Below are 15,812 nucleotides of genomic sequence, written 5' to 3' on the forward strand. Positions count from 1 at the left end.
GAAAGGGTGTTATTTTGAGAAAGTGAGGTCAATTACGTGAGAAGTAGGAAGGCAGTAACTGAGTCTACTTCAAGCTGGCAATATGCCTTCACACAGAGCAGAGTAGGACTTGCTGTATAACTTTTGATTATATATAATGTAAGTCAAAGTGTTTTCTTTAGATAAAGGACTAAGGAGGGTTGAACTTCAAAAGCAATTAAAGTAAATGTCTCAGAATGAACAATAGGACACATAAAGTGAACACCAATTCCAAGTGGTTGAAATACCTCTTGATTATTTTCAAGTTTCTCAATCATAATTCATAATTCAAGAACATGCTGGCATATCTATCCAATAGCAACATAGTACTGCACTTTACCTCCATTAACTGACTACTGAACATTTTGAAGTGTATAGAATGCCAACACACATGCTGTTCTCTGAACATAAGGATCTACTGGCATATAGGTGCTGTCAGGGTCTGGCAGAAAGCTGGTGCATTATTCAAACATTCTTGAAGCATCCTCACCATGCAAGCATCAGTTTGGATACAGCATGATAGAGGTTGCAGGGAAATTGGCTCAGCAAAGAATATAAGCTCTATATTGTTTTTAAGGTTAAAGGGGAGCAATCAGGTTTATAACTGCAGCTTACATTTTATCCTCAGAAGTAGTTGCTTTCAAGGTATGCTTAATGAAGTCACTAAAAATTGTTGCAAACAAAGACCATGAAAACATCCAGACAGAGACCATTGATAGTTCCAACTAAAAGGAAGTGCTAGTTTTATTAATAAATCTAAAGAAAAATATACCAATTAACTCCAAAGTATCATGAAGTAGAAAATCATACAATATGGTATGAGTTATCCACACAATGTAGAAATCCGTTCCTGAAATTTGCTTTTGTTGACTTCAAGGAACTGAAATTCAGAAATGGAGTCCGATGCACATGCCATAACATATTTTGGATTTTACTTGTGCAAAAGAGAAGAAATTGCTGTCACTGCAATTTTAATGACGGAGCTGATGCAGATACTGGGAAGTTAGAACCTCAGTGCTCAAGTATTCCAATGTATTTGATACATACTTTGAGTCAACAGTGGGAATTTTCAAACCTAATGAAAGAGGGAGTTTGTGCAGATGTGGAAGAAGGTGTTTCTTTTTTTTTGCTTTTAACACTTGTTTCGGTTTCTGTTTCCTTAAGACAAGTTTGAACGGTGCAACGTCAATGGAATAAGATAGAGCATATCCACGGTACACCAGTCAAATTTGTTAATATGTAAATTGACAGAAGATTTGTGGGAGGCATCCTTAAAGAGATGTATACTATAATTAAACAATTACTTGCTAAATTAAATGCTCAGAATCAGGTTTAATTTCACTGGCATATGTCATGAAATTTGTTGTTATGCAACAACAGTACATTGTAATGCATAATAAAAACTGCAAATTACAGTAAGAAATAATAAAATTATATATATATATATTTAAATTAAATTCAATTAAATAAGTAGTGCAAAAAGAGAAATAAAAGTAGTGAGGGGTGTTCATAGATTCAATGTCCATTCAGAAATCTGATGGCAGAGGGGAAGGAGCTGTTTCTGAATTGTTGAGTATGTGCCTTTTGTACCTCCTTCCAGATTGCAGCAATGAGAAGGGGGCATGTCTTGGGTGACATGGGTCCTTAATAATGGATGCCACTATTTTGTGACATTGCTCCTTGCTTTGGATAAATAAAATGGAAAGGAACAAAAGCACAGGGAACACATTCTAAAAATGTAATAGGTTGGGCAAATATTGGAAGGAGAAGGACACAAATACAAAATATAACAAAAAGATAAAAAATCAAAGACAAGACTGAAAGAACATGGGTGAGGGACATGAATATCAATGCAAAATGTGACTTAGAATCATTTGGCTAAATAAGAACAATATGGATCTCTTAAAAGCTGACAATAGATAATTATTTTATGAAAATGGGGGAAACATAAATCTTCATTTTGTTTTATTTTTTGTAGTAGGCATAAAGTTTAATGGGCCACACTTTCCAATGAAACTAAGACAGAATCAGAAACATGGACTCACAATTGTTAACATAGGCAACGTAATATTAATGAAGACAATAAGAGAACGTGCAATTTGTAGGAAGTGGCTGTGATCATCATAATTGTTTCATCTATAGACTTCCAACCAATCTCTGATCCAGGGAACATTCAGTTCAATTGAAAATGTACAAAAATAGATTTAAAAGAAGAAATAAAAATTCAAACCAGTGTAGTAAATAAACTCGATAATACAACAAAGACAAATTGATGTTCAGTCTAGACAAAGGTGAGGAAATCCACTTTGAACACAAATAAGAGTGGAAATATGATTACAAGGTATGTATTCTCCCATAGTTAAAGCACACAAAAATACAAAGCAGAAGTCCTGAATGATGAACAACAAAAGGTGTGAGAAAACCAACAGTAAAAATTATAACAATTGGGTATCAAACACAAAAAACCCTACAGCTAGTGAAATCCATAATAAAACAGGAAGTTCTGGAAATATAGAACATAAAACAGCACAGCACAGTACAGACCTATCACGCACAATGTTGCGTTGTCATTGTAACCTACTCATTGATCAGTCTAACCCTTCCCTCCTACAAAACCCTCCGTTTTTCTTTCATCCACATGCTTACCTAAGAGTCCCTTAAGCACATTTATGTATTGAGATACCGCTCAGAATAGACCTGTCAAGCCATGCTGCCCAGCAATCCCCTGATTTAATCCTAGCCTAATCACGGGATAATTTACAACAACCAATTATTACCAACCACTACATCTTTGGACTGTGGGAGGAATCTGGAGCAGATGGAGGAAACCAATGTGGTCAGAGAGAGAATGTGCAAACTCTTTACTGGCAGTGGCAGTAACTGAAGCTGGGTCATCTGTACTGTAAAGCACTGTGCTAACCACTACGCTACCATGCCACCCTAAATGTCCCTAACGTATCTGCTTCTGCCTCTGATATTAGCATTGATAGTGTGTCCCATGCATTTATTACTCTCTTTGTAAAGAAAGAACTACTTCAGGCATGTCCCTGATACAATACTTCCTTCCAATCATTTTAAAATTATGTCTTCTCATTGCCGCCCTGGGAAAAAAGAGGACACTAGATGTTAATTCTTCTCTGCCTCTTATCACCTTACACAGCTCTAATGAGTTACCTCTCATCCTCCTTCACTGCAAAGAGAGAAGTCCTAGATCTTTCTCCTTTCCCCATAAGACCCACCCTCTAATCCAGTCAGCATCCTGGTAAATCTCCACTGCATCCTGTCTGAAGCTTCCACACCCTTGTCATAATGAGGCAACCAGAACTGAACACTCCAAGTGTGGTTCAACCAGAGTTTAATAGAGCTATAGCATTACCTTGCAGCCCTTGAATTCAATCCACATACCATACGTCTTCTTAAAATGAGAAATTTTGCAGATGCTGGAAATCCAAAGCAACACACATAAAATGCTGGAGGAACTCAGCAGGTTGGGTAAACAGGAGTTTCCCTTTGGAATATTAGTGCATCTCTAATAGCAAGGGAATTGAAGTGGGTGAGAGGAGCAACAACAAAGCAAAGTCAAGTCTTGTCCCAAGAAACCTACTATCATGTTGGTCACTGAGTAGCATCCAATTAATAATTAACATGTAGAGGGATCATCAAGGAACAAGTGCCACTATCTCACAGTTCCTGCAATCCAGGCTGGCTCCCTATCGCAGCAAATGCCCATGTGGAGATCACACATTCTCCCTCTGACTTCAAGAACTCAGGCTTTCTCCCATATTCCAAGAAACTGGGAAGTTAATTGGCCACTATAAGTTGTCTCTAGTTTGCAGTTGAACGGTACTATCTGGGAAGAATTGACCGGAATGCAGAGAGAATAAAACAGTAGGATTCATGTAGATTATCATTGTAAACAGGGATTTGCAGGTTGGTGTGAGCCAAGGAACAGGTTCTGGCTTTGTAACCCTATAACTCTATGGAAATATTCTGATGTTTTGTTTGGAGATTCTGCAAATATTCTGGTTCAAATTCGAATAAAGTGGATTAAGAAACTTGTTGCCACTCAGGGTTACAACAAATCTTGAAGTAAGTGAAAGAAAGAGGTTTGTAATTTACCATACAGTAAAGAATTGAAGACATCTTCCTTACATGATACATGCAGATTTATTGAAGAATAGAACAGTCATTTTAATAGTCTGAGTGATGTAATTAATAAATAGTGAGCAGCCTACATTGGAAAAGACTTGTTTAAGTGGTTATGAAGTAATACATTTATAAATTTAAACCAGTTTGTTGCTTTTATCACAAAGTCTACTGAGTAATTGCTGATGTGGCGCACCTTCCAAAATGGATTACTCTGTCATTATGGATCTGTTGACTGCTTTCAGTCTATGCACAGAGAATATTTATGTCAGTAAGTCTATTTTTGGTATGGGGAACAATGCAGAGTGATTAATAAAAGCATCTTCCTTTTGGTTTTACCCAGAGACTAAATACACCACTTTGTACAAAAACAAATAGCATGAATATTGGAAACCATTTACACAAATAGTATAAAGCTTTGAAGTTAAGTTATAACATAATTTCATATCAATTCCACTAGTCAAAAATTTGGTATTTGAGGATAGTCAACTCCATAGAATTGCATCTCCACATTAAAAGATTGTGAACTGGAGAGTGGAGGCAAGATGAAATTCTGGGCAAATATTAGACATATAATCAATAATAAATATAATATAGGTATGTTTCTAAAGACTCCAAACCTAAACATAAGCAGCTGCACTGACAAATTTTGGTCAATACAGAGCATCAGATCTGTGCTTCAGTTTCTGCAAATTGCGCGTTGTTGGAATTGTTGATGCCTTGATGTAACCTGGGTAATGTCTGGCTGCACCTATTCTTAAAACGCAGCTTGAATTGTTGCTTTTTAATCTTTAGCAAAGAGACCATTGAAAATGTTCCTTAAAATAAATCTTCCTCAACTTCAACATTCTTTTTTTTCTGGATTAGGTATTTCCAAGGGGGCTTACTTACATCCAATAGAAGCTGCAGTAATTAATCAGATTAGACACATTTGATTTCAGACATTTTCTTGCTCCTGAAGGCTACAAACATGGGGACATCGAGCATGGAGTACCTGTTAATGAGCTAGCACTTTCTCTCCAAATAAAGCTCAGGGGTGGGAGGGGAGTTGGGAAAAAAAACAATTGTTTTAGAACTCATCTTGAACTAATTGTATAAAACTCAAAATAAAACTTTCATAATGCAGTTAGATGCTCCCAGCAAATGAATCATCCAACATTACATTTTCAGGGAATCCACTGAGAATTGAAATTATTTAAAGAAGCCCATTTGTGAAAACTGCGTTGAGTGGCAGTATTGATCAACTTCACTTTTGGATTTAAAATGTTAGATTTGAGATTATAAAACTGAGTTCTGTACTGGGAAAATAAAAATGATCTCTCACAGCATTGGGTGTTTTCTACTGTCACCATATGTTCCAGAACTGAAGACTTCACGTGATAATTTATGAGGTAATTGTTTTCGACATGCTGAAAATTTCTTTCATGGGCAGTTATCAGGAACAGAACCTTTTCATAATACAAGGACCCTCTGTACCAACATTTATTTATGTTTCAGATAGAAAAAAATTCTGACCAGTGTTAAAGTTGATAGGACAGTTGAATTCTACAGAAAGCATGAGGTCTTTGGGTGCTGTAATTTTTCATGTTATAAATTCCTGTATAATAATCCTTTATACAGCCAGGAACTGTCTACATTTGGGGACTAGATCATGCTGGTTTGAACCTATCACCCAGAACCAGACAAAGGCCTTCCAGACAGCCCGGGTGCTAGCACAGGTTCAAAGGATATTTCTCTAGCCAGAATGGAGCTGTAATGAATGGCTAGATCTCTATATTTACGTCTGCGAAGAAGTCCTTCACATTCACATTTAACAATGCATCACAGAAGAGCAAACATTTAAATAATTACATGTGGTCACTCTTTTTAAGGATGGATGATATTAAACTGGAACGAGCACAGAAATAATTTAACAGAACATTGCGTGGACTTAGGGGCCTAAATCATAAGGAAACTTTGCATTGACTGGGACTTTATTCCCAGGAACATAGGAGATTTAAAGGTGACCTGACAGAGGTATATAAGATCATGAGGGACATAGAGAGAGTGAAATCACAGGAAGAGGTTGCTAAAAACTAGAGGACATATTTTTAAGATCAGAGGGAAGGATTTAAAAAGGGACCTTAGGGGCAGTTTCTTCACACAAAGGTCAGTGTGTATTTGGAGTGAGCTGTCAGAAACAATGGTTGAGGTATGAACATTAACAGCATTTAAAAGCCATCTGAGCAAGTAAATAAACAGGAAAGTTTTGGAGGGCTACGTGTCAAACGCTGACAGATGGATCTAGATTGCTCGGCAACACTATCAGCATGGGCTAGTTGGGCCTAAGGCTCTGTTTCCAAGCTGGATGACACCACCAATCTATGACACTATTTAGTTGTAACTGCAGGCAAAATTATTTTGCTCAGTATGGGGAAATATGTAAATGATCAGTGTAATGCAGGAAAATTGCAAACAAGTATCGCTTGAAATAAAATCTTAATTCAATTCTTGAATTTGCCTGCTATTAGTTTGACCCCGTGTATTTTTTTTCTGTTTGACAATAATTATTAGATTTGTTACTTGTATTCATCATCTATATTTTTCATATTAATTATTGTTATCTATCCCATTGCAAGTGTCTCTTTCTCCTTATTTACCTTCCTCTGTTGCCTTCCATTGAAAGATTGAGACTAGCTCTGTAATCTCTCACTCTACCTTGTTCCCATGTGCAAACAAACATTCGAGCACCAAATTTAAAAAGGCCAAAATGTAATAGTATTTGAAAAGATTTTTATCATAATTTAAAGAATCATATCCCTGGAGATTTAAAATGGTGCAAGTGAATCATCACTACATTAGTATTTATATTATGATAAGGAGGATAATTCATGAGCAGGTGCAGCAGTAAATTGCTTTCTTGCTGAGTATTACTGAATAGAAGGAAGCTGCAGCAACATCAATGTTCAAGATCATAAAGTCTCAGGCTCCTAGCACAGTGGAAACGTCTCCCAAGAATAAAGAAGAAGAGACCAAAAAGAAAACAAATGTACATCTTGAGAAAGTGATACATTTTATATGAGGCTTTTTCTAGTCTCAGGATATCCCAGAGCAGCTGATTGATGTTTAAGTGCCTTTGAAAGGCATTTACTGTTGAAGTGAAGGCACAGTGGCAGATAATTTGCAGAGGGCAAGCTCTTACAAACACTGATGTGAAAATGATCTGATAATCATGGTGGTTAAGTAGCAAGTATTTCCAGACCAGTGAAGAGGCCTACTCAATTCTTTTATAAAATACTGCCATGAGACCTTTAACAGAGAGGGAAGAAATGTCCTTAGTTTAATGCTTCGACTTTGAAACATCAGCTCTCAGTGAACAAAACTCTTACAATATTGTATCGTTCTGACAGCCTGGAGTTTGTGCTGAAGTGTTGTTTGTGGTTCTACACTTATGATCTTGTAACTCAGATGAAAAGGCAATCAGAATCAGGTTCAAAATCACCGGCATATGGTGTGATAATTCTTGTTATACGGCAGCAGTATTTTGCCATACCTAAAAACTGATAATTACAGTTTATATAATGTATACTATATGTACAGTATATATAATTACAATGTATGTAATGTTCAATGTCCATTCAGAAACAGTTATTGAATCAGTGAATGCGTGCCTTCAGGCTCCTGCACTTCCTCCTTGATGGCTTGATGGTAGCAATGGGAAGAGGACATGTCCTGGGCGATGCAAGTCCTTAATGATGGATGACAAGTTTTTGAGGCATCACTCCTTGAATATGTCCTGGGTGCTGGGCTGGCTTCTTCCCATGATGGGGCTGACTGAGTTTACAACTTTCTGCAGCTTATTTCAATCACAGTACAACTGTAGAAATCATGGATGTAATTCTGATATTGATGTCTCTGTAGCCTCAAATTAGGGAGTATATTGGGTGTGCAGTCTCATCCCAGGGAAACAAGGATTTCTTATGCTGCATGCATGAGGTCAAATGATGTAACTGAGACCCCACTTTGTTACACCGAGTTACAAATCTAATAAATGAAGTCAGACCTGTCAGCAACATAGCTGAAAAACTGCAGCAAGGCATGAATTTGGCCAACAAGGTAAGTCAGTATAATTTTAAAGATTCCTGTGATTGTAAAGGACTCCCAGGTTTCACTCCTACTGCTTCTACCTTTGTTCATGAGGCTTCACTCAACTCACTCTTCAGCTGCGATTTCTCACCAAGGTAGACTTTGGGGAAGAGTCAGGCATGTGTTATGATACTCAGTACAAAAGAAAAAGCAATGGACGGCTGAAGCTGATTCCGAAATAAAAATAGGGAATACAAAAAAAATTACAGTGAAGAGAGAATTTGCAGAGTTAAAATTACAGGCTGAAAGGAATTTACGAAGGTGAGCAACCTCACAGCAAGCACAGAGTCCACTCCTTTCCAAAGTAGCAGGACAGGGAATGTATAGGGGAAAGGTCAGTAATAGAGTGAAAGTTGGAAAAAATTAACTGACAGAGTGATGATGGTGCAAGTGATGGAAATGATAAAAAGGAAAATAAAGTAGGGGACATTAGGAGCTAAAGATGCTGAAATAATGCTTAGCTTTTTGAAACTATCATCAACACAGTTGTTGACAATGTAAAACAGATCATTGTGAGGAATGTGCAACAGGGAGTTTGGAGCCTGCATAGGCTGGAAGACATAAGTGATCTAAACATTTTATCAAAGAGTACAATGCTTTCATTCAATGCAGCCAAAAGTTATCAAAAAACATGTTAGTACATTTGCTCCACAGTGGTATATCCTCCAACGACATGACATGCAGATAAGCAAATGTATAGAGACCATTGTGCTACACCCACTGGCATCAAACATCATGCAGTGCTTATTTTAACATCACATAAGAAATTCTTCTGCTCTTGCATGTCCTTGGTTGGCAGATGTAGAACCCTCAGACACAGATGTAGAACTTCCAATATAAATTGGTTGTAGATGACTAGCTCTTTAACTTTTAATTATGTGCCTTTATTCAAGGTTCTACCACTTGCAAAAACATCTCAATATCTACCCTTTCTATGTCCCTTATGATCTTCTATCTTTGAATAGGATCACCCTCATTCTTTTAATAATGTCACAATTTAATCTTCTGATCACCAAGAAATACAGTCACAAACAATTTATCCTCTCATCATAGGAATTAGCCTTGTCATCCTCCAGTGGACTGCCCACAATGTTACTAGATCATTTTTTAGGTTGGGGACCAAAATTCACACAGTCTTGCAAGTAAGGCATCGCAATCAACGCAAACTCCAAATTTTTAATCTTTAACCCATCTGCAGTGAAGATCAAAATGCTAACTACTTGTTGGATCGGCCTGTAAACTTTTTGCGTATTAGCACAACTAGATCCTTTTGCACATCACCTCAATTTTGACTCCATGGGATGAGGGCTTTTGCCCATTCTCTCAATCTCTATACCATTGATCTCCATGCAGAATCACAGTCTCCTTATCACAACATTTCCTTCCGCCTACTTCTGATTCATAGGCAGATTTGGACACCTTACATACTGCTCTGTGTCATTCAAGTAAACAGTGAAAAATAGTGAGCTAAAGCCATATCTCTGTGGTACTCTACTAGTTACCTCCTTCCAGTATGAAAAGGACAGATTTATCCCAACTCTCAGTTCCCAGTTCATACGAACTTGCTTCCTTCATTACTGTGGGCTTTTATCTATTTGCCTCCTACCCGACACTTTGCGAAATGCACATCATCTACAAGTTCCCCTTTACCTGCCTAAAGAATTCAAGAAAATTTGTGAAACATAATTTATATTTCATAAAACCATGTTGACTAGGGTTAATTATATTCAACTTTCCAAAATGATTAGCTATTTTCTCTTTGAATATTGACACTAGAATCTCACTAATAATAGCTGTTAAACAAACTTGCTTATAGTTCACAATCCAGAGTCGAGCACCATCAACAGCCTACAGACTCTCACAGCTACCTGGACTATTCCTCTTCCCACCCTGTCTCTTGCAAAAATTCTATCCCCTTCTCACAATTCCCCCATCTCCACTGCATCTGCACTCAGGATGAGGCTTTTTATTCCAGGACAAAGGAGATGTCTTCCTTTTTTAAACAAAGGGGCTTCCCTTCTTCCACCATCAACTCTGCTCTCAAACGCATCTTTCCCATTTCACACACATCCGCCCTCACCCCATCCACCCACCAGTCCACTTGGGATAGGGTTCCCCTTGTCCTCACCTCTCACCAAAACCAGCCTCCAGGTCCAACGTATAGTTCTCCGTAACTTCCGCCACCTCCAACGGGATCCCACTACCAAGCACATCCTTCCCTCCCCCTCTTCCTGCTTTCCACAGGGATCGCTCCCTATTTGACTCCCTTGTCCATTCATCCCCCCCATCCCTTCCCACCGATCTCCCTCCTGGCACTTATCCTTGCAAGTGGAACAAGTGCTACACCTGCCCTTACACTTCCTCCCTCACCATCATTCAGGGCCCCAGACAGTCCTTCCAGGTGAGGTAACACTTCACCTGTGAGTCGGCTGGTGTGGTATACTGCGTCCGGTGCTCCCGGTGTGGCCTTTTATATGTTGGTGAGACCCGACACAGACTTGGAGACCGTTTCGCTGAACACCTACGGTCTGTCCACCAGAGAATGCAGGATCTCCCAGTGGACACACATTTTAATTCCACATCCCATTCCCATTCTGATATGTCTATCCATGGCCTCCTCTACTGTCAAGATGAAGCCACAATCAGGTTGGAGGGACAACACCTTATATACCGGCTGAGTAGCCTCCAACCTGATGGCATGAACATTGACTTCTCTAACTTCTGTTAATGCCCCTCCTCCTCTTCTTACCCCATCCTGATATATTTAGCTTTTCTCCCTGCTCCTTTTTTTTCTCTCTTTCTGTCCATCACTCTGCCTATTCTCCTTCTCCCTCTGGTGCTACCCTCCCCCTCCCTTTCTCCCTAGGCCTCCAGTCCCATAATCCTTCCCCTTCTCTAGCTCTATATCCCTTTTGCCAATTACCTTCCTGGCTCTCAGCTTCACCCTACCCCCTCCAGTCTTCTGCTATCATTTCACATTTCCCCTTCCCCCTCCTACTTTCAAATCTCTTACTATCTTTCCTTTCAGTTAGTCCTGACAAAGGGTCTCAGCCAGAAACATCGACAGCGCTTCTCCCTATAGATGCTGCCTGACCTGCTGCATTCCACCCGCTTTTTGTGTGTGTTGCTTTTCTTTCCCTGTCTTCTGTTTTTCTCCACTTCTATACAAAGGACTCACATTGACTGGTTTCTAATTTTATGGTAAAGATGCAAATTGAGTACCCCTTATACGAAATTCCAAAATCTGAAAAACTTTGAAATCCAGATTTTTTTAGTGCCGATATGATGTCACAAATGGAAAATTCCACAAGGTGCTGGAAAGGTATCCTGATGATATGCAGGACTCTGCACACCACAGAGAGTTCTGAGAAGTAACTCCACATGTGTAATGAACAGGAGTTAATGAAAAATAAAAAAAAACACTTCATCAAGCAAATAATGAAGATCTCAGTTATGTATCATCAGCACCAAAGTGAACATATGCTGATCATGAAACAAACCAAGATTATCATGATGAACAGAAAATTGAAGGTAATTGTCTCATGCACAAAATCATTAAAATATTATGAAAATATACCACATCATACCCCTCTCTCTCTCCAACCCACCCCTCCCCACTGCCCATAGTTGTTGTGGAACAGGTGGTTGTTAAATCAATGGTGGATATAAAAGCAAATCTAGTTGAATAATCTGTGCTTCAGCTGTGGACTGTTCACTTTAATGTCTGGCCAATTACAAAACTGAAAGGAGACGTATTTGACTTAGCAAAACTGAGCGATGAGTGCAGAAAGGTAAAACATGACATTTTTAATATCTACACTAACAATTCACATCTTGAAGGTATTTTAAATTTCCATTTTCACGGCAAGAGAAGTTAAGTACCAGATGTTACAATCAACACTGCATTAAAATGGTACTTAAACTATTAATTACCAGTCTGGAATTTCTGTGTTAACTTTAATGAGCAATTAATGCTTAAATGCAGTAACTTCTTAAAAATCATGAGGAGCTTAAAGATGACTACTTTTAATCCAAAAATATATGTTACTCATAAAATTATAATATATTGGACATCATAATATCTTCTTTCATTTCATTTCTGTTGCCCACAAAATTTATATAACATTAATGCTGCATCATAAAAAAAATGAAATCAAAAAGCATTCTGGTAGTGATAAATTTGAGAGATTATTGCAGAAGGCCCAACCCCTCAGTATCCAATGGTTGGGAGAGCTCTATACTATGGCATTTCTCCAAAAATGGCTGCAAGACTTCAGTGGGTAGTCCTGCATCCCTCAGTTTGCCATTCAGCAACAAGTACTGTATTTCCTGCACTGTAAATTCAAAAAGATTAAGTCAAAACAGAGTATATCTTTCATTAAGTTGGAGATCTTCCAGTCTCCATTGATGTTTGTCTCATTTTGAGTCCCTGGGAAGATGTAGCTCAGAATTAGTGTTATGTTACTCTATTTTACACAACTACTTGGGACAATCCTTGCCAAAGACTATGGCATTTCTTTCAAGATCTTCTTAGCAATGAAAACAATGGACAAAATGCTGCTAGATGAGGCCAGTAGAGTTCAAAATTCAAAGTAAATCCATTATCAAAATACATTCACTAAATTCTACTGATATTACTTTCTTACAGTCACAGTACAACAAATAAATACTATAGAAAATGACAGACAAAAGCTGGCATATAACTAATGTGCAAAAGAAGACAATAAGTGTAAGTACATCAATAAATAAATATCACTGAGAACATAAGTTGTAGAGTCTTTGAATAAGGCTGAATATGTTCAGAGTTCAGGTGAGTGAATTTATCCAAACTAGATCAGGAGCGTGATGGTTGAAGGGTAATAACTGTTTCTCGTTGCTTGTTGTTGGGTATTTTGATGGACATGGTGGACTGTAAGGCCAGTTTTTGTGTGGTATGACTATGATTCTTATTCAGAAAAGTGATGGCGGAAGGGAAGAAGCTGTTTTTAAAACATTATGACTGTATCTTTATGCTCTTCTATCTCCTTCCTGATGGTTGCTATTAGAAGAGGGCACGTCCTGGGTGTTGAGGTCCTTTCATGCTGCCTCTTTAAGGCATTGTCTTTTGAAGACTTCCTCAATGAAGGGGAGATTCATGCCCTTGATACAGCTGAATGAGCTTGCAACCTTCTGTAACTTCTGCCTGAACTGTGAATTGGTACCTCCATACAAGATGGTGATGTAACCAGTTACAATGGTCTCCACGTTACATCTGTAAGAATTTGCTAGAATCTTTGGTGTCCTACCAATTCCTAATGTCTGTATAAAATATAACTTCTGGCTTGTCTTCTTCACACTTGCATCAATATTTTGGGCTCAAGATAGACCTTCAGAGATGTTGATTCCCAATAATTTGAACCTGTTCACCCTTTCTGCTGCTCATTCCTTGATGAGTGTTTCCCCAACGTCCCCTTCCTGAAGTCCACAACTTATTCTTTGGTCTTACTGACACTGAATGCAGTATTGTTGTTGCGACACCACACAAGTCAATCAATCTCACTTCTGGGACTTCCTCAATACTGTCTGGGAGTCTGCCAAAAGTTGCATCATTGGTAAAATTAAAGATAGCATTTGAGATGTACCAAGCAGCACAGTCATGGTTCTGAAGAGAATAGAGCATCAGACTAAGCATTTGTCCTTGAGGACTGCCTGTGTTGATTGGCAGTAAGGAGGGGATATTATTTCCAATACACTCTGACAGCAGTCTCCTGTTGAGGAAATCAGGATCCAGTTGCACAGATGGCCCAGGGTTTAAAGCTTGTTGATTAGTACCGAAGGGATGATCGCATTGAATGCTGAGCTCTAATCAATAAAGAGCCACTTGATATAGCTATTGCTGTTTTCCCAGTAGTCCAAGACTGAGTGGAGAGCCAGTGAGGCTGCATCCATTGTAGACCTATTACAGTTGGTCCGGATCCTTGCTTAGGTAGGAGTTAATTCTCACCATGACCAACCGCTCAAAGCACTTCATTCAAAATTCAAAAATAGATTTATTATCAAAGTCGGCCCTCCTTATCCGTGAGTTCCGCATCCATGAATTCAACAACCGTGTATCGATAAAACCCGGAAGTGCTCTTCCAGCACTTGTTGTTCGAGCGTGAACAGACTTCTTTTTTCTTGACATTGTTCCTTAAACAATGCAGTATAACAACTATTTATGTAGCATTTCCATTGTATTAGGTATTATCAGTAATCTAGAAATGTTTTAAAGTATACAGAAGGATGTGTGTAGGTTATCATGAATCAGGATCGAAAAAAATGGAAGTTCTTTTACTAAGTAAGCTGGAATAGGTATATCTGGTATTATTTAGTGTCAGTCAAATGTTTGTCAGTATGTAGTACTTATTTTACCTTTCTGCGCATATAAAACACTTAAGAAATATATGTATTTCAATAATTAAACCATTGCATTGCTTAGTAATAAATGTAGCTTTCATTGGGGCAGGGCCTTTCTCACTTTATCCTTTAAAATTGCTTCGATCATTGACCGACTGTAATCTAACGCTTTTCCAATGACTGATGGCATTTCAACTCTTTCGGAACACTTTATTATTTCCACTTTATATTCAATCGTTATCGGGATTATCTTCATGAACAGAAACACTATGGATTCAGAGCTCTGCTGGGTCCTGGAGTCCACCGCACTGAGACAGGTTAAATTAGGTTCGGGGCTCCGCTGGATCCTAAAGTCCACCACACTGAGACAGGTTAAATAAGGGACTTGAGCATCTGCATTTTTTGGTATCCGCGGGGAACCAATTCCTCGTGGATAAGGAGGGCTGACTGTATACCATATACAACTTAGAGATTTGACTCTTTACAGGCAGCCACAAAAGAAGGAAACCAATAGTATCTATTAAAAAAAAGACCAGCAAACACCCAATCTGGTGGAATAAAATCATGCAAACAATAACAGTAAGCAAGTGACATTTAGAACAGAATTTCATGGGAGTGAGTCAACAGTGAAGAAGCCAGTCAGAGCTGATCCAAGAGCCCGTTAGATGCAGGCCGCTGTCTCAGTTCAGCACAGAGACAAATGAACCTTGGGAGCAGCAAGGTATCACTGAACAGTCCTTTGCCTCCAGCTCGCCACGCTTATCTTTTCAATCCAGCCTCGTGCCTAAAACAGCCAAAGGGCAGTTTGTTCCTTGCTCTCAAACTTGGGGTCTGCTGCTTTGATACACTCTTCGACCTGGGACATGCTGCCTCAATCCACCTATACCCGACCTTTCCAATTCTACTTGCTGCTTAAATCTGTCAAACATTGGCTTGTTCCTTCTCTTGGGCCTGAACCTCACTGCCTCAGCTCTGCCTCGTCTCACTTCTGCTGCTTTGAAATGCCTCCAAGTCCGCTCTAGTAGCCAAACATTGGCTCGTTTGCTGGGCCCCACCTCCACAATTCAGCCCATACACATTACACCGCAACCATTCTTCATATTCCAGACTTCAGTTACCACTGCAAAAATGCCAAATTATGCAGTTCA

Source organism: Hypanus sabinus, chromosome 5, assembly GCF_030144855.1.
Source record: "Hypanus sabinus isolate sHypSab1 chromosome 5, sHypSab1.hap1, whole genome shotgun sequence".
Taxonomy (NCBI): Eukaryota; Metazoa; Chordata; class Chondrichthyes; order Myliobatiformes; family Dasyatidae; genus Hypanus; species Hypanus sabinus.